Raw genomic sequence first — 18,795 nt, 5'->3', positions numbered from 1 at the left:
AAGACCTGGATTCCTTGCTCCATAAGGACCCCAGTCCGTCTCAACCGCAGCCTGGCCTTGGGACCATCCTTTCAATGTGTGCACAGGATAGTCAGCTTTCTGACCCAAGCTCGACTTGCTGTGGACATCACCAGGTGTCCAGAGCTCCATGGAAGAGGCTTCGCAAGAACACAGAACCCAGGGTGGCAGTGCTGTCCTGTTGTGGCCACCTGCACTCCCAGCCCTCCCCACCCATGACCTTCTGTCTGTCACCTCCCTATGCAGCCAGCCGCCTGCCTTTCTACCCATCTCACAGATAGGACCCAAAAGAGAGCTGCCCCCTTGAGGGACGTACACAGGACAAGGTCTCTTGGAAGGGGAAGGCACAGGTGAGAGACCTGCTGATGCCTCCTTGTTGGAATTCTAGGTTGAAGCCTGAAAGAAATGCCATGTCCTGTCCTCCTCTGTGTGTCAGTCAGTGTTCACGCTTTTACTTTAGAGTGTTGAGACATTGTGGCACTGTTGCCTTGTGGCTATCCTTGACTTCCCCACGTATGCCAGGCTGGCTGAAACCGCCAGCAGTTCATCCGGACCAACTTTCCAAAGGATGGGATTGAAAGCGGGGGTCCAGTCTCGGCAAATTTGCAGAGCACTGCACCTGTTTGAAGATTTGGGTGGAACTAGACTTTTAGTTCACAGAACATGTGGAATGGGGTGCAGAGTCCTGGCAAGACACGGGTTCAAATGGGAAGGGGTAGGGGGCAGTGGCACAGGAGCAGTGGAAAGTGCCTGAGATGAGAGGTGAGGAAAGCCCAAAGAGAGAGTGGAACAGAGAGCCCTTGCCTTCCGCCCAAGGCTTTCCGGTAACTGTGAAGGGCCACAGTGCCTTCCCTCTAGGGAAGCCGCCTTGAGGGATGACATGGCAGGTGTCTGCAGCAGGTGAGGTCAGAACGCGAAGCTCCTGCTGGGTGGAGAAAGCTGCCCCAGGCCCGGGAGGGGGCCCCGACCAGGGTAGGCGTGGCCAACAGCTGGCTGGAGTCTTCGGATCCTCCCACTGCACCTGAGGGCCTATCAAATGCCTGCACTACTCCTCCTGTAACTGAGAGGTTTTCTGGCCCGCGCCACTTGGCTTCCTGCTCTGTTGAAGATTCCAAGCTGAGTGCAGCTGGCTGCCATCCCCGTTCGAATTGGAAAGAGGCCTGGGAGTCCCCACGTCTGGGAGCACACTCCGGTGAGTCTCAGACACCAAAGGTGTGGCCCACAGGTCCAGTGCCCAAAGCTGCTGGAGCACAAACGCCTAGGTGGAGGCGATGGGATTGATAGCAGGGGATTGGTCCAAGCAGTAGGGTGCTGTAAAGGTGTTTCCTTTCTTCCAGGTGCATGGTCCTGGCTGAGTGTTCAAGAGAAGTCAGCACAGAGTTCTCTGTGCGTGAAGAAAACGTGCCATCCTCCGGGATGAGTCTGCCTTGGCCTGCAATATCACCCTTGGTATGTTCCCAGTGGCCTGATTTTTTTCATTCAAATGGTTACACACACGCAGAGGCACAAGCAGGAGTAAAGGATATACACAAATGTACGTATATGCTCTACATGTGTGTGCATATGTAATGTATATACGTCTTTATATCTATACTTTTGTCTTTATAGACCACAATATAGGCAAGTGTGTACAATAGATACATATGGCTGTTCAAATAACGTGATTGACTTGCGCCCCCACTCTGTTTTAGAAGTCTCTCCTCCTATGTGTTTGCCTGCCCTTCTGTCACATGCTTTAAAGTCTATTTGTGCGGCAAGCTCGTGGTCTTGTAGAGTTATCCTGATGGCTGGCAAGCCCATTTCAATCTTTTGAAAATTTCACATTTAGCCTCCCTCATGTCTCTTTCCTGGTAGGATCCCACAGCTGAAAATACACTGGAGTCCTCAGGCCTTAGCATGATGAACCCGTGCTTTGAGACACTGGAAGAAATTGATGACTTCTTGCGCAACTTCGCTGATCCTTACAGGGAGCATGAGAAAGCCCAGTGCATCCCTGAGCCACACCTTTGCATGCCTCCGACAGCTGCTGGTGAAAGCTGCCAGCAGGGCTCAAGCCAGAGCCAAGCCATGCTACCCTGCGGTTCCGCAGAGTGGATGGGTGGCGGCTCCTCCTTTATCCCCGGCGGTGTGCACAGCCAGAATGCAGCAACAGCCCCGGATGAATCCCTGGAAGCAATCCTTGAGGAGCTGACTGAGCTTCTTGGCCAGAAGGCTCACGCCATGACCCATGAACAGAACTGGCACACGGCAGGCTGCCAGAAGACACCCTGCCCCGGCACCCCCCAGATATCACTCCCTGATTGCAGGAAGACCCATGGCACAGCAAGCAAGCTGACCGTGCCTGAGGGAGGCCGCCCAGTGCAGGACACAAGAGGTCACCAGACTCTCAATGGCACCCAGGCCGGCGCATTGTGGGGAGGTCCCATCATCAGCCTTCAGGACAATCAGATCCCCTCTGGGGCCCTGACGGCAGTCCCTTTGGCTCCGCAGACCGTCCCCTTGGGTGCCACAGCAAATGCTATTTGTGACCAGAGCCTCTGTGGCAAGCAGTGGACAAATACCTCGAGTGGTCAGAGGCCCCGTGGGGAGCAACCTGTGACTTTAACCAATGGCCGGAATCCCAGTGGAGGATATCAGCTGGTACCAGCGCCACGACTAGGACTGGTAGACCTGCCAGGAATTCCTGGCATCCAGGAACAAGCCCCAGCACAGAATAGGAGCGTCCAGATGAAGACGTACCCATTGTGGGTTAATTCCCAGAGACCCAGGCCCTATGTCTGCCCACACCAGGGCTGTGGAAAATCGTACATGAGGCTGTCTCACCTGCGTGTCCACCAGCGCATGCACAGTGGTAAGTGTGGTTTTGGGTGGCCGGGCGGGTGCATGTGGCCCTGACTGTGTGTGTTGACAAAGCTTCCCAGAGCTCCTTGTGCATTCATGGTTTCCAGCTGCACTGCTGCTGGGCCTTCGGTCTAGCTTCTCCCCCATGAGAGCTTTTCTCTTTTACGCTAGTCTCTAACAGTGAGCTCCATCACGGGCTGTCTTTTCCACTTCCTTCCTGTTCTCCACACCTTGCTTCTTGTTCTTCCAGCTCATCTTGTCCCTCTGCCTCTTCCCGGGCTTCCAGTCTCCTTCACCTCGTCTCTCCCTCTCCCAGTCCTTCCTACTTAGAATTTCCCTGCTTCTTTCCCAAATGACTGCCTCACCGCCCAGCAAAGCCTGACAAGAATCTGTTTCTCTCTCTCTCTCTCTCTCTCTCTCTCTCTCTCTCTCTCTCTCTCTCTCTCTCTCTCTCTCTCTCTCTCCCTGTCTCTCTCAATCACCCAGGCCAGAAGCCCTATGCATGCAACGTGCAAGGATGTGAGTGGAGATTCAACCGCTCAGATGAGCTGAAACGACACATGAGAAGGCACAGCGGGGAGCGGCCCTACACGTGTCCCATCTGCCAGAAGAAGTTTCCGAGGTCTGATCACGTAATACAGCATCAGAGAGTCCACAAGTGAACTCCGCACCCATTGGCATCCAGCAGTCTACCAGGAATGCTGCATACATTGGACATTCGCCCTGAGCATTTGCTCTTGCTTTCCACCCACCCCTCTACCAACGCCTAATAAATAGCTTACACCTACCGACTCCCTTCTCTTTTCATTCTTGGGGCAAGCAAGGGAAAAGGCTCGTGTGGCTTTGGCTGTAGAGACGTGGCACTGTACACATTCAGAGTTACAAAAGCCCTCTTGTCTCATCTCCCGCTCTCGGGCAGTGATGACCCTGGTCTGTGCACAGCAGGATTTGCTCGCTACAGGCAGTCATTGTCTCATACACTTGATGCACCTTTCTGCCCAAGGGAAATGCTTTTGTCTCTTTGGAGGAGGGGGTCTGGCTGTGCAGTCCAGGCTGGCCTTGAGCTCACTTTCTAGCCCAGGCAGGTCTCGAGCTCACAACAGTCCTCCTCCCAACTCAGCCTCCAGAGTGCTGGGATTACAGGAGTGAGCCACCACGCCCAGCTGCCCAAGGGATTTTATCAGTTGGACTATTTCCCATAAGGCTGCCTATCCCCACTCTGGTGTGAAAAGTGCAAGACAGTTCCTTGGCCTCTGCTGAGCGTGTTGGCACGCAATTGTGTTCCCAGCTAACTGGGAGCCTGAGGAGGGAGGTCTGCAGATCCCAGGTCAATCTGAGTCAATCCATTATTTCTTGGATTCTATCCTCTGTGGCATTCACATGGTGTCATCATGCAGTTGGGGAAGAGCTCTCAGTTACTGCCATCATCTTGCATCCACCTGTCAAGGAGGTGTGTGGGGGTGGGCGTGTGATCCACCAAACACGCTTAGCCTGGCAATTTGGCGAGGTGCTCTGTCAGTACAAGTCACACGTGGGTGATGAATACCTTCAGCGGTAGAGGAGTCCTGGGGCTGATCCGCAAAGTCAGGGAGACATTTCCCTTTCACAAAGCCCTAAGGATAGCAGGCAGTGGGCCAGCACCAATGGGGGAAGATATTTTGGCATGATGGTTTGTTCTGCTTTGTGTGCTGACTGATCACCCGAACGTCTTTAGGGCCTGTGGTTCAGCAATGGCCCTACCAAGGGTGGGAGTGAAAGGAACGCTCTGAGCCCGTGACTCAGAATCCAATGGAGGACACAAGGAGCTTGGGTAGCGTAGTCGCCTTCCAGGGCCTCTCAATAAGACCTGGATTCCTTGCTCCATAAGGACCCCAGTCCGTCTCAACCGCAGCCTGGCCTTGGGACCATCCTTTCAATGTGTGCACAGGATAGTCAGCTTTCTGACCCAAGCTCGACTTGCTGTGGACATCACCAGGTGTCCAGAGCTCCATGGAAGAGGCTTCGCAAGAACACAGAACCCAGGGTGGCAGTGCTGTCCTGTTGTGGCCACCTGCACTCCCAGCCCTCCCCACCAATGACCTTCTGTCTGTCACCTCCCTATGCAGCCAGCCGCCTGCCTTTCTACCCATCTCACAGATAGGACCCAAAAGAGAGCTGCCCCCTTGAGGGACGTACACAGAACAAGGTCTCTTGGAAGGGGAAGGCACAGGTGAGAGACCTGCTGATGCCTCCTTGTTGGAATTCTAGGTTGAAGCCTGAAAGAAATGCCATGTCCTGTCCTCCTCTGTGTGTCAGTCAGTGTTCACGCTTTTACTTTAGAGTGTTGAGACATTGTGGCACTGTTGCCTTGTGGCTATCCTTGACTTCCCCACGTATGCCAGGCTGGCTGAAACCGCCAGCAGTTCATCCGGACCAACTTTCCAAAGGATGGGATTGAAAGCGGGGGTCCAGTCTCGGCAAATTTGCAGAGCACTGCACCTGTTTGAAGATTTGGGTGGAACTAGACTTTTAGTTCACAGAACATGTGGAATGGGGTGCAGAGTCCTGGCAAGACACGGGTTCAAATGGGAAGGGGTAGGGGGCAGTGGCACAGGAGCAGTGGAAAGTGCCTGAGATGAGAGGTGAGGAAAGCCCAAAGAGAGAGTGGAACAGAGAGCCCTTGCCTTCCGCCCAAGGCTTTCCGGTAACTGTGAAGGGCCACAGTGCCTTCCCTCTAGGGAAGCCGCCTTGAGGGATGACATGGCAGGTGTCTGCAGCAGGTGAGGTCAGAACGCGAAGCTCCTGCTGGGTGGAGAAAGCTGCCCCAGGCCCGGGAGGGGGCCCCGACCAGGGTAGGCGTGGCCAACAGCTGGCTGGAGTCTTCGGATCCTCCCACTGCACCTGAGGGCCTATCAAATGCCTGCACTACTCCTCCTGTAACTGAGAGGTTTTCTGGCCCGCGCCACTTGGCTTCCTGCTCTGTTGAAGATTCCAAGCTGAGTGCAGCTGGCTGCCATCCCCGTTCGAATTGGAAAGAGGCCTGGGAGTCCCCACGTCTGGGAGCACACTCCGGTGAGTCTCAGACACCAAAGGTGTGGCCCACAGGTCCAGTGCCCAAAGCTGCTGGAGCACAAACGCCTAGGTGGAGGCGATGGGATTGATAGCAGGGGATTGGTCCAAGCAGTAGGGTGCTGTAAAGGTGTTTCCTTTCTTCCAGGTGCATGGTCCTGGCTGAGTGTTCAAGAGAAGTCAGCACAGAGTTCTCTGTGCGTGAAGAAAACGTGCCATCCTCCGGGATGAGTCTGCCTTGGCCTGCAATATCACCCTTGGTATGTTCCCAGTGGCCTGATTTTTTTCATTCAAATGGTTACACACACGCAGAGGCACAAGCAGGAGTAAAGGATATACACAAATGTACGTATATGCTCTACATGTGTGTGCATATGTAATGTATATACGTCTTTATATCTATACTTTTGTCTTTATATACCACAATATAGGCAAGTGTGTACAATAGATACATATGGCTGTTCAAATAACGTGATTGACTTGCGCCCCCACTCTGTTTTAGAAGTCTCTCCTCCTATGTGTTTGCCTGCCCTTCTGTCACATGCTTTAAAGTCTATTTGTGCGGCAAGCTCGTGGTCTTGTAGAGTTATCCTGATGGTTGGCAAGCCCATTTCAATCTTTTGAAAATTTCACATTTAGCCTCCCTCATGTCTCTTTCCTGGTAGGATCCCACAGCTGAAAATACACTGGAGTCCTCAGGCCTTAGCATGATGAACCCGTGCTTTGAGACACTGGAAGAAATTGATGACTTCTTGCGCAACTTCGCTGATCCTTACAGGGAGCATGAGAAAGCCCAGTGCATCCCTGAGCCACACCTTTGCATGCCTCCGACAGCTGCTGGTGAAAGCTGCCAGCAGGGCTCAAGCCAGAGCCAAGCCATGCTACCCTGCGGTTCCGCAGAGTGGATGGGTGGCGGCTCCTCCTTTATCCCCGGCGGTGTGCACAGCCAGAATGCAGCAACAGCCCCGGATGAATCCCTGGAAGCAATCCTTGAGGAGCTGACTGAGCTTCTTGGCCAGAAGGCTCACGCCATGACCCATGAACAGAACTGGCACACGGCAGGCTGCCAGAAGACACCCTGCCCCGGCACCCCCCAGATATCACTCCCTGATTGCAGGAAGACCCATGGCACAGCAAGCAAGCTGACCGTGCCTGAGGGAGGCCGCCCAGTGCAGGACACAAGAGGTCACCAGACTCTCAATGGCACCCAGGCCGGCGCATTGTGGGGAGGTCCCATCATCAGCCTTCAGGACAATCAGATCCCCTCTGGGGCCCTGACGGCAGTCCCTTTGGCTCCGCAGACCGTCCCCTTGGGTGCCACAGCAAATGCTATTTGTGACCAGAGCCTCTGGGGCAAGCAGTGGACAAATACCTCGAGTGGTCAGAGGCCCCGTGGGGAGCAACCTGTGACTTTAACCAATGGCCGGAATCCCAGTGGAGGATATCAGCTGGTACCAGCGCCACGACTAGGACTGGTAGACCTGCCAGGAATTCCTGGCATCCAGGAACAAGCCCCAGCACAGAATAGGAGCGTCCAGATGAAGACGTACCCATTGTGGGTTAATTCCCAGAGACCCAGGCCCTATGTCTGCCCACACCAGGGCTGTGGAAAATCGTACATGAGGCTGTCTCACCTGCGTGTCCACCAGCGCATGCACAGTGGTAAGTGTGGTTTTGGGTGGCCGGGCGGGTGCATGTGGCCCTGACTGTGTGTGTTGACAAAGCTTCCCAGAGCTCCTTGTGCATTCATGGTTTCCAGCTGCACTGCTGCTGGGCCTTCGGTCTAGCTTCTCCCCCATGAGAGCTTTTCTCTTTTACGCTAGTCTCTAACAGTGAGCTCCATCACGGGCTGTCTTTTCCACTTCCTTCCTGTTCTCCACACCTTGCTTCTTGTTCTTCCAGCTCATCTTGTCCCTCTGCCTCTTCCCGGGCTTCCAGTCTCCTTCACCTCGTCTCTCCCTCTCCCAGTCCTTCCTACTTAGAATTTCCCTGCTTCTTTCCCAAATGACTGCCTCACCGCCCAGCAAAGCCTGACAAGAATCTGTTCTCTCTCTCTCTCTCTCTCTCTCTCTCTCTCTCTCTCTCTCTCTCTCTCTCTCTCTCTCTCTCTCCCTGTCTCTCTCAATCACCCAGGCCAGAAGCCCTATGCATGCAACGTGCAAGGATGTGAGTGGAGATTCAACCGCTCAGATGAGCTGAAACGACACATGAGAAGGCACAGCGGGGAGCGGCCCTACACGTGTCCCATCTGCCAGAAGAAGTTTCCGAGGTCTGATCACGTAATACAGCATCAGAGAGTCCACAAGTGAACTCCGCACCCATTGGCATCCAGCAGTCTACCAGGAATGCTGCATACATTGGACATTCGCCCTGAGCATTTGCTCTTGCTTTCCACCCACCCCTCTACCAACGCCTAATAAATAGCTTACACCTACCGACTCCCTTCTCTTTTCATTCTTGGGGCAAGCAAGGGAAAAGGCTCGTGTGGCTTTGGCTGTAGAGACGTGGCACTGTACACATTCAGAGTTACAAAAGCCCTCTTGTCTCATCTCCCGCTCTCGGGCAGTGATGACCCTGGTCTGTGCACAGCAGGATTTGCTCGCTACAGGCAGTCATTGTCTCATACACTTGATGCACCTTTCTGCCCAAGGGAAATGCTTTTGTCTCTTTGGAGGAGGGGGTCTGGCTGTGCAGTCCAGGCTGGCCTTGAGCTCACTTTCTAGCCCAGGCAGGTCTCGAGCTCACAACAGTCCTCCTCCCAACTCAGCCTCCAGAGTGCTGGGATTACAGGAGTCAGCCACCACGCCCAGCTGCCCAAGGGATTTTATCAGTTGGACTATTTCCCATAAGGCTGCCTATCCCCACTCTGGTGTGAAAAGTGCAAGACAGTTCCTTGGCCTCTGCTGAGCGTGTTGGCACGCAATTGTGTTCCCAGCTAACTGGGAGCCTGAGGAGGGAGGTCTGCAGATCCCAGGTCAATCTGAGTCAATCCATTATTTCTTGGATTCTATCCTCTGTGGCATTCACATGGTGTCATCATGCAGTTGGGGAAGAGCTCTCAGTTACTGCCATCATCTTGCATCCACCTGTCAAGGAGGTGTGTGGGGGTGGGCGTGTGATCCACCAAACACGCTTAGCCTGGCAATTTGGTGAGGTGCTCTGTCAGTACAAGTCACACGTGGGTGATGAATACCTTCAGCGGTAGAGGAGTCCTGGGGCTGATCCGCAAAGTCAGGGAGACATTTCCCTTTCACAAAGCCCTAAGGATAGCAGGCAGTGGGCCAGCACCAATGGGGGAAGATATTTTGGCATGATGGTTTGTTCTGCTTTGTGTGCTGACTGATCACCCGAACGTCTTTAGGGCCTGTGGTTCAGCAATGGCCCTACCAAGGGTGGGAGTGAAAGGAACGCTCTGAGCCCGTGACTCAGAATCCAATGGAGGACACAAGGAGCTTGGGTAGCGTAGTCGCCTTCCAGGGCCTCTCAATAAGACCTGGATTCCTTGCTCCATAAGGACCCCAGTCCGTCTCAACCGCAGCCTGGCCTTGGGACCATCCTTTCAATGTGTGCACAGGATAGTCAGCTTTCTGACCAAAGCTCGACTTGCTGTGGACATCACCAGGTGTCCAGAGCTCCATGGAAGAGGCTTCGCAAGAACACAGAACCCAGGGTGGCAGTGCTGTCCTGTTGTGGCCACCTGCACTCCCAGCCCTCCCCACCAATGACCTTCTGTCTGTCACCTCCCTATGCAGCCAGCCGCCTGCCTTTCTACCCATCTCACAGATAGGACCCAAAAGAGAGCTGCCCCCTTGAGGGACGTACACAGAACAAGGTCTCTTGGAAGGGGAAGGCACAGGTGAGAGACCTGCTGATGCCTCCTTGTTGGAATTCTAGGTTGAAGCCTGAAAGAAATGCCATGTCCTGTCCTCCTCTGTGTGTCAGTCAGTGTTCACGCTTTTACTTTAGAGTGTTGAGACATTGTGGCACTGTTGCCTTGTGGCTATCCTTGACTTCCCCACGTATGCCAGGCTGGCTGAAACCGCCAGCAGTTCATCCGGACCAACTTTCCAAAGGATGGGATTGAAAGCGGGGGTCCAGTCTCGGCAAATTTGCAGAGCACTGCACCTGTTTGAAGATTTGGGTGGAACTAGACTTTTAGTTCACAGAACATGTGGAATGGGGTGCAGAGTCCTGGCAAGACACGGGTTCAAATGGGAAGGGGTAGGGGGCAGTGGCACAGGAGCAGTGGAAAGTGCCTGAGATGAGAGGTGAGGAAAGCCCAAAGAGAGAGTGGAACAGAGAGCCCTTGCCTTCCGCCCAAGGCTTTCCGGTAACTGTGAAGGGCCACAGTGCCTTCCCTCTAGGGAAGCCGCCTTGAGGGATGACATGGCAGGTGTCTGCAGCAGGTGAGGTCAGAACGCGAAGCTCCTGCTGGGTGGAGAAAGCTGCCCCAGGCCCGGGAGGGGGCCCCGACCAGGGTAGGCGTGGCCAACAGCTGGCTGGAGTCTTCGGATCCTCCCACTGCACCTGAGGGCCTATCAAATGCCTGCACTACTCCTCCTGTAACTGAGAGGTTTTCTGGCCCGCGCCACTTGGCTTCCTGCTCTGTTGAAGATTCCAAGCTGAGTGCAGCTGGCTGCCATCCCCGTTCGAATTGGAAAGAGGCCTGGGAGTCCCCACGTCTGGGAGCACACTCCGGTGAGTCTCAGACACCAAAGGTGTGGCCCACAGGTCCAGTGCCCAAAGCTGCTGGAGCACAAACGCCTAGGTGGAGGCGATGGGATTGATAGCAGGGGATTGGTCCAAGCAGTAGGGTGCTGTAAAGGTGTTTCCTTTCTTCCAGGTGCATGGTCCTGGCTGAGTGTTCAAGAGAAGTCAGCACAGAGTTCTCTGTGCGTGAAGAAAACGTGCCATCCTCCGGGATGAGTCTGCCTTGGCCTGCAATATCACCCTTGGTATGTTCCCAGTGGCCTGATTTTTTTCATTCAAATGGTTACACACACGCAGAGGCACAAGCAGGAGTAAAGGATATACACAAATGTACGTATATGCTCTACATGTGTGTGCATATGTAATGTATATACGTCTTTATATCTATACTTTTGTCTTTATAGACCACAATATAGGCAAGTGTGTACAATAGATACATATGGCTGTTCAAATAACGTGATTGACTTGCGCCCCCACTCTGTTTTAGAAGTCTCTCCTCCTATGTGTTTGCCTGCCCTTCTGTCACATGCTTTAAAGTCTATTTGTGCGGCAAGCTCGTGGTCTTGTAGAGTTATCCTGATGGCTGGCAAGCCCATTTCAATCTTTTGAAAATTTCACATTTAGCCTCCCTCATGTCTCTTTCCTGGTAGGATCCCACAGCTGAAAATACACTGGAGTCCTCAGGCCTTAGCATGATGAACCCGTGCTTTGAGACACTGGAAGAAATTGATGACTTCTTGCGCAACTTCGCTGATCCTTACAGGGAGCATGAGAAAGCCCAGTGCATCCCTGAGCCACACCTTTGCATGCCTCCGACAGCTGCTGGTGAAAGCTGCCAGCAGGGCTCAAGCCAGAGCCAAGCCATGCTACCCTGCGGTTCCGCAGAGTGGATGGGTGGCGGCTCCTCCTTTATCCCCGGCGGTGTGCACAGCCAGAATGCAGCAACAGCCCCGGATGAATCCCTGGAAGCAATCCTTGAGGAGCTGACTGAGCTTCTTGGCCAGAAGGCTCACGCCATGACCCATGAACAGAACTGGCACACGGCAGGCTGCCAGAAGACACCCTGCCCCGGCACCCCCCAGATATCACTCCCTGATTGCAGGAAGACCCATGGCACAGCAAGCAAGCTGACCGTGCCTGAGGGAGGCCGCCCAGTGCAGGACACAAGAGGTCACCAGACTCTCAATGGCACCCAGGCCGGCGCATTGTGGGGAGGTCCCATCATCAGCCTTCAGGACAATCAGATCCCCTCTGGGGCCCTGACGGCAGTCCCTTTGGCTCCGCAGACCGTCCCCTTGGGTGCCACAGCAAATGCTATTTGTGACCAGAGCCTCTGTGGCAAGCAGTGGACAAATACCTCGAGTGGTCAGAGGCCCCGTGGGGAGCAACCTGTGACTTTAACCAATGGCCGGAATCCCAGTGGAGGATATCAGCTGGTACCAGCGCCACGACTAGGACTGGTAGACCTGCCAGGAATTCCTGGCATCCAGGAACAAGCCCCAGCACAGAATAGGAGCGTCCAGATGAAGACGTACCCATTGTGGGTTAATTCCCAGAGACCCAGGCCCTATGTCTGCCCACACCAGGGCTGTGGAAAATCGTACATGAGGCTGTCTCACCTGCGTGTCCACCAGCGCATGCACAGTGGTAAGTGTGGTTTTGGGTGGCCGGGCGGGTGCATGTGGCCCTGACTGTGTGTGTTGACAAAGCTTCCCAGAGCTCCTTGTGCATTCATGGTTTCCAGCTGCACTGCTGCTGGGCCTTCGGTCTAGCTTCTCCCCCATGAGAGCTTTTCTCTTTTACGCTAGTCTCTAACAGTGAGCTCCATCACGGGCTGTCTTTTCCACTTCCTTCCTGTTCTCCACACCTTGCTTCTTGTTCTTCCAGCTCATCTTGTCCCTCTGCCTCTTCCCGGGCTTCCAGTCTCCTTCACCTCGTCTCTCCCTCTCCCAGTCCTTCCTACTTAGAATTTCCCTGCTTCTTTCCCAAATGACTGCCTCACCGCCCAGCAAAGCCTGACAAGAATCTGTTTCTCTCTCTCTCTCTCTCTCTCTCTCTCTCTCTCTCTCTCTCTCTCTCTCTCTCTCTCTCTCTCTCTCCTGTCTCTCTCAATCACCCAGGCCAGAAGCCCTATGCATGCAACGTGCAAGGATGTGAGTGGAGATTCAACCGCTCAGATGAGCTGAAACGACACATGAGAAGGCACAGCGGGGAGCGGCCCTACACGTGTCCCATCTGCCAGAAGAAGTTTCCGAGGTCTGATCACGTAATACAGCATCAGAGAGTCCACAAGTGAACTCCGCACCCATTGGCATCCAGCAGTCTACCAGGAATGCTGCATACATTGGACATTCGCCCTGAGCATTTGCTCTTGCTTTCCACCCACCCCTCTACCAACGCCTAATAAATAGCTTACACCTACCGACTCCCTTCTCTTTTCATTCTTGGGGCAAGCAAGGGAAAAGGCTCGTGTGGCTTTGGCTGTAGAGACGTGGCACTGTACACATTCAGAGTTACAAAAGCCCTCTTGTCTCATCTCCCGCTCTCGGGCAGTGATGACCCTGGTCTGTGCACAGCAGGATTTGCTCGCTACAGGCAGTCATTGTCTCATACACTTGATGCACCTTTCTGCCCAAGGGAAATGCTTTTGTCTCTTTGGAGGAGGGGGTCTGGCTGTGCAGTCCAGGCTGGCCTTGAGCTCACTTTCTAGCCCAGGCAGGTCTCGAGCTCACAACAGTCCTCCTCCCAACTCAGCCTCCAGAGTGCTGGGATTACAGGAGTGAGCCACCACGCCCAGCTGCCCAAGGGATTTTATCAGTTGGACTATTTCCCATAAGGCTGCCTATCCCCACTCTGGTGTGAAAAGTGCAAGACAGTTCCTTGGCCTCTGCTGAGCGTGTTGGCACGCAATTGTGTTCCCAGCTAACTGGGAGCCTGAGGAGGGAGGTCTGCAGATCCCAGGTCAATCTGAGTCAATCCATTATTTCTTGGATTCTATCCTCTGTGGCATTCACATGGTGTCATCATGCAGTTGGGGAAGAGCTCTCAGTTACTGCCATCATCTTGCATCCACCTGTCAAGGAGGTGTGTGGGGGTGGGCGTGTGATCCACCAAACACGCTTAGCCTGGCAATTTGGCGAGGTGCTCTGTCAGTACAAGTCACACGTGGGTGATGAATACCTTCAGCGGTAGAGGAGTCCTGGGGCTGATCCGCAAAGTCAGGGAGACATTTCCCTTTCACAAAGCCCTAAGGATAGCAGGCAGTGGGCCAGCACCAATGGGGGAAGATATTTTGGCATGATGGTTTGTTCTGCTTTGTGTGCTGACTGATCACCCGAACGTCTTTAGGGCCTGTGGTTCAGCAATGGCCCTACCAAGGGTGGGAGTGAAAGGAACGCTCTGAGCCCGTGACTCAGAATCCAATGGAGGACACAAGGAGCTTGGGTAGCGTAGTCGCCTTCCAGGGCCTCTCAATAAGACCTGGATTCCTTGCTCCATAAGGACCCCAGTCCGTCTCAACCGCAGCCTGGCCTTGGGACCATCCTTTCAATGTGTGCACAGGATAGTCAGCTTTCTGACCCAAGCTCGACTTGCTGTGGACATCACCAGGTGTCCAGAGCTCCATGGAAGAGGCTTCGCAAGAACACAGAACCCAGGGTGGCAGTGCTGTCCTGTTGTGGCCACCTGCACTCCCAGCCCTCCCCACCAATGACCTTCTGTCTGTCACCTCCCTATGCAGCCAGCCGCCTGCCTTTCTACCCATCTCACAGATAGGACCCAAAAGAGAGCTGCCCCCTTGAGGGACGTACACAGAACAAGGTCTCTTGGAAGGGGAAGGCACAGGTGAGAGACCTGCTGATGCCTCCTTGTTGGAATTCTAGGTTGAAGCCTGAAAGAAATGCCATGTCCTGTCCTCCTCTGTGTGTCAGTCAGTGTTCACGCTTTTACTTTAGAGTGTTGAGACATTGTGGCACTGTTGCCTTGTGGCTATCCTTGACTTCCCCACGTATGCCAGGCTGGCTGAAACCGCCAGCAGTTCATCCGGACCAACTTTCCAAAGGATGGGATTGAAAGCGGGGGTCCAGTCTCGGCAAATTTGCAGAGCACTGCACCTGTTTGAAGATTTGGGTGGAACTAGACTTTTAGTTCACAGAACATGTGGAATGGGGTGCAGAGTCCTGGCAAGACACGGGTTCAAATGGGAAGGGGTAGGGGGCAGTGGCACAGGAGCAGTGGAAAGTGCCTGAGATGAGAGGTGAGGAAAGCCCAAAGAGAGAGTGGAACAGAGAGCCCTTGCCTTCCGCCCAAGGCTTTCCGGTAACTGTGAAGGGCCACAGTGCCTTCCCTCTAGGGAAGCCGCCTTGAGGGATGACATGGCAGGTGTCTGCAGCAGGTGAGGTCAGAACGCGAAGCTCCTGCTGGGTGGAGAAAGCTGCCCCAGGCCCGGGAGGGGGCCCCGACCAGGGTAGGCGTGGCCAACAGCTGGCTGGAGTCTTCGGATCCTCCCACTGCACCTGAGGGCCTATCAAATGCCTGCACTACTCCTCCTGTAACTGAGAGGTTTTCTGGCCCGCGCCACTTGGCTTCCTGCTCTGTTGAAGATTCCAAGCTGAGTGCAGCTGGCTGCCATCCCCGTTCGAATTGGAAAGAGGCCTGGGAGTCCCCACGTCTGGGAGCACACTCCGGTGAGTCTCAGACACCAAAGGTGTGGCCCACAGGTCCAGTGCCCAAAGCTGCTGGAGCACAAACGCCTAGGTGGAGGCGATGGGATTGATAGCAGGGGATTGGTCCAAGCAGTAGGGTGCTGTAAAGGTGTTTCCTTTCTTCCAGGTGCATGGTCCTGGCTGAGTGTTCAAGAGAAGTCAGCACAGAGTTCTCTGTGCGTGAAGAAAACGTGCCATCCTCCGGGATGAGTCTGCCTTGGCCTGCAATATCACCCTTGGTATGTTCCCAGTGGCCTGATTTTTTTCATTCAAATGGTTACACACACGCAGAGGCACAAGCAGGAGTAAAGGATATACACAAATGTACGTATATGCTCTACATGTGTGTGCATATGTAATGTATATACGTCTTTATATCTATACTTTTGTCTTTATATACCACAATATAGGCAAGTGTGTACAATAGATACATATGGCTGTTCAAATAACGTGATTGACTTGCGCCCCCACTCTGTTTTAGAAGTCTCTCCTCCTATGTGTTTGCCTGCCCTTCTGTCACATGCTTTAAAGTCTATTTGTGCGGCAAGCTCGTGGTCTTGTAGAGTTATCCTGATGGTTGGCAAGCCCATTTCAATCTTTTGAAAATTTCACATTTAGCCTCCCTCATGTCTCTTTCCTGGTAGGATCCCACAGCTGAAAATACACTGGAGTCCTCAGGCCTTAGCATGATGAACCCGTGCTTTGAGACACTGGAAGAAATTGATGACTTCTTGCGCAACTTCGCTGATCCTTACAGGGAGCATGAGAAAGCCCAGTGCATCCCTGAGCCACACCTTTGCATGCCTCCGACAGCTGCTGGTGAAAGCTGCCAGCAGGGCTCAAGCCAGAGCCAAGCCATGCTACCCTGCGGTTCCGCAGAGTGGATGGGTGGCGGCTCCTCCTTTATCCCCGGCGGTGTGCACAGCCAGAATGCAGCAACAGCCCCGGATGAATCCCTGGAAGCAATCCTTGAGGAGCTGACTGAGCTTCTTGGCCAGAAGGCTCACGCCATGACCCATGAACAGAACTGGCACACGGCAGGCTGCCAGAAGACACCCTGCCCCGGCACCCCCCAGATATCACTCCCTGATTGCAGGAAGACCCATGGCACAGCAAGCAAGCTGACCGTGCCTGAGGGAGGCCGCCCAGTGCAGGACACAAGAGGTCACCAGACTCTCAATGGCACCCAGGCCGGCGCATTGTGGGGAGGTCCCATCATCAGCCTTCAGGACAATCAGATCCCCTCTGGGGCCCTGACGGCAGTCCCTTTGGCTCCGCAGACCGTCCCCTTGGGTGCCACAGCAAATGCTATTTGTGACCAGAGCCTCTGGGGCAAGCAGTGGACAAATACCTCGAGTGGTCAGAGGCCCCGTGGGGAGCAACCTGTGACTTTAACCAATGGCCGGAATCCCAGTGGAGGATATCAGCTGGTACCAGCGCCACGACTAGGACTGGTAGACCTGCCAGGAATTCCTGGCATCCAGGAACAAGCCCCAGCACAGAATAGGAGCGTCCAGATGAAGACGTACCCATTGTGGGTTAATTCCCAGAGACCCAGGCCCTATGTCTGCCCACACCAGGGCTGTGGAAAATCGTACATGAGGCTGTCTCACCTGCGTGTCCACCAGCGCATGCACAGTGGTAAGTGTGGTTTTGGGTGGCCGGGCGGGTGCATGTGGCCCTGACTGTGTGTGTTGACAAAGCTTCCCAGAGCTCCTTGTGCATTCATGGTTTCCAGCTGCACTGCTGCTGGGCCTTCGGTCTAGCTTCTCCCCCATGAGAGCTTTTCTCTTTTACGCTAGTCTCTAACAGTGAGCTCCATCACGGGCTGTCTTTTCCACTTCCTTCCTGTTCTCCACACCTTGCTTCTTGTTCTTCCAGCTCATCTTGTCCCTCTGCCTCTTCCCGGGCTTCCAGTCTCCTTCACCTCGTCTCTCCCTCTCCCAGTCCTTCCTACTTAGAATTTCCCTGCTTCTTTCCCAAATGACTGCCTCACCGCCCAGCAAAGCCTGACAAGAATCTGTTTCTCTCTCTCTCTCTCTCTCTCTCTCTCTCTCTCTCTCTCTCTCTCTCTCTCTCTCTCTCTCCCTGTCTCTCTCAATCACCCAGGCCAGAAGCCCTATGCATGCAACGTGCAAGGATGTGAGTGGAGATTCAACCGCTCAGATGAGCTGAAACGACACATGAGAAGGCACAGCGGGGAGCGGCCCTACACGTGTCCCATCTGCCAGAAGAAGTTTCCGAGGTCTGATCACGTAATACAGCATCAGAGAGTCCACAAGTGAACTCCGCACCCATTGGCATCCAGCAGTCTACCAGGAATGCTGCATACATTGGACATTCGCCCTGAGCATTTGCTCTTGCTTTCCACCCACCCCTCTACCAACGCCTAATAAATAGCTTACACCTACCGACTCCCTTCTCTTTTCATTCTTGGGGCAAGCAAGGGAAAAGGCTCGTGTGGCTTTGGCTGTAGAGACGTGGCACTGTACACATTCAGAGTTACAAAAGCCCTCTTGTCTCATCTCCCGCTCTCGGGCAGTGATGACCCTGGTCTGTGCACAGCAGGATTTGCTCGCTACAGGCAGTCATTGTCTCATACACTTGATGCACCTTTCTGCCCAAGGGAAATGCTTTTGTCTCTTTGGAGGAGGGGGTCTGGCTGTGCAGTCCAGGCTGGCCTTGAGCTCACTTTCTAGCCCAGGCAGGTCTCGAGCTCACAACAGTCCTCCTCCCAACTCAGCCTCCAGAGTGCTGGGATTACAGGAGTGAGCCACCACGCCCAGCTGCCCAAGGGATTTTATCAGTTGGACTATTTCCCATAAGGCTGCCTATCCCCACTCTGGTGTGAAAAGTGCAAGACAGTTCCTTGGCCTCTGCTGAGCGTGTTGGCACGCAATTGTGTTCCCAGCTAACTGGGAGCCTGAGGAGGGAGGTCTGCAGATCCCAGGTCAATCTGAGTCAATCCATTATTTCTTGGATTCTATCCTCTGTGGCATTCACATGGTGTCATCATGCAGTTGGGGAAGAGCTCTCAGTTACTGCCATCATCTTGCATCCACCTGTCAAGGAGGTGTGTGGGGGTGGGCGTGTGATCCACCAAACACGCTTAGCCTGGCAATTTGGTGAGGTGCTCTGTCAGTACAAGTCACACGTGGGTGATGAATACCTTCAGCGGTAGAGGAGTCCTGGGGCTGATCCGCAAAGTCAGGGAGACATTTCCCTTTCACAAAGCCCTAAGGATAGCAGGCAGTGGGCCAGCACCAATGGGGGAAGATATTTTGGCATGATGGTTTGTTCTGCTTTGTGTGCTGACTGATCACCCGAACGTCTTTAGGGCCTGTGGTTCAGCAATGGCCCTACCAAGGGTGGGAGTGAAAGGAACGCTCTGAGCCCGTGACTCAGAATCCAATGGAGGACACAAGGAGCTTGGGTAGCGTAGTCGCCTTCCAGGGCCTCTCAATAAGACCTGGAT

The sequence above is a fragment of the Cavia porcellus genome, unplaced genomic scaffold (genome assembly GCF_034190915.1).
Source record: "Cavia porcellus strain 051 isolate PalLab524CR breed Dunkin Hartley unplaced genomic scaffold, mCavPor4.1 scaffold_133, whole genome shotgun sequence".
Taxonomy (NCBI): Eukaryota; Metazoa; Chordata; class Mammalia; order Rodentia; family Caviidae; genus Cavia; species Cavia porcellus.
Note: the sequence above shows the minus strand (reverse complement) of the source record.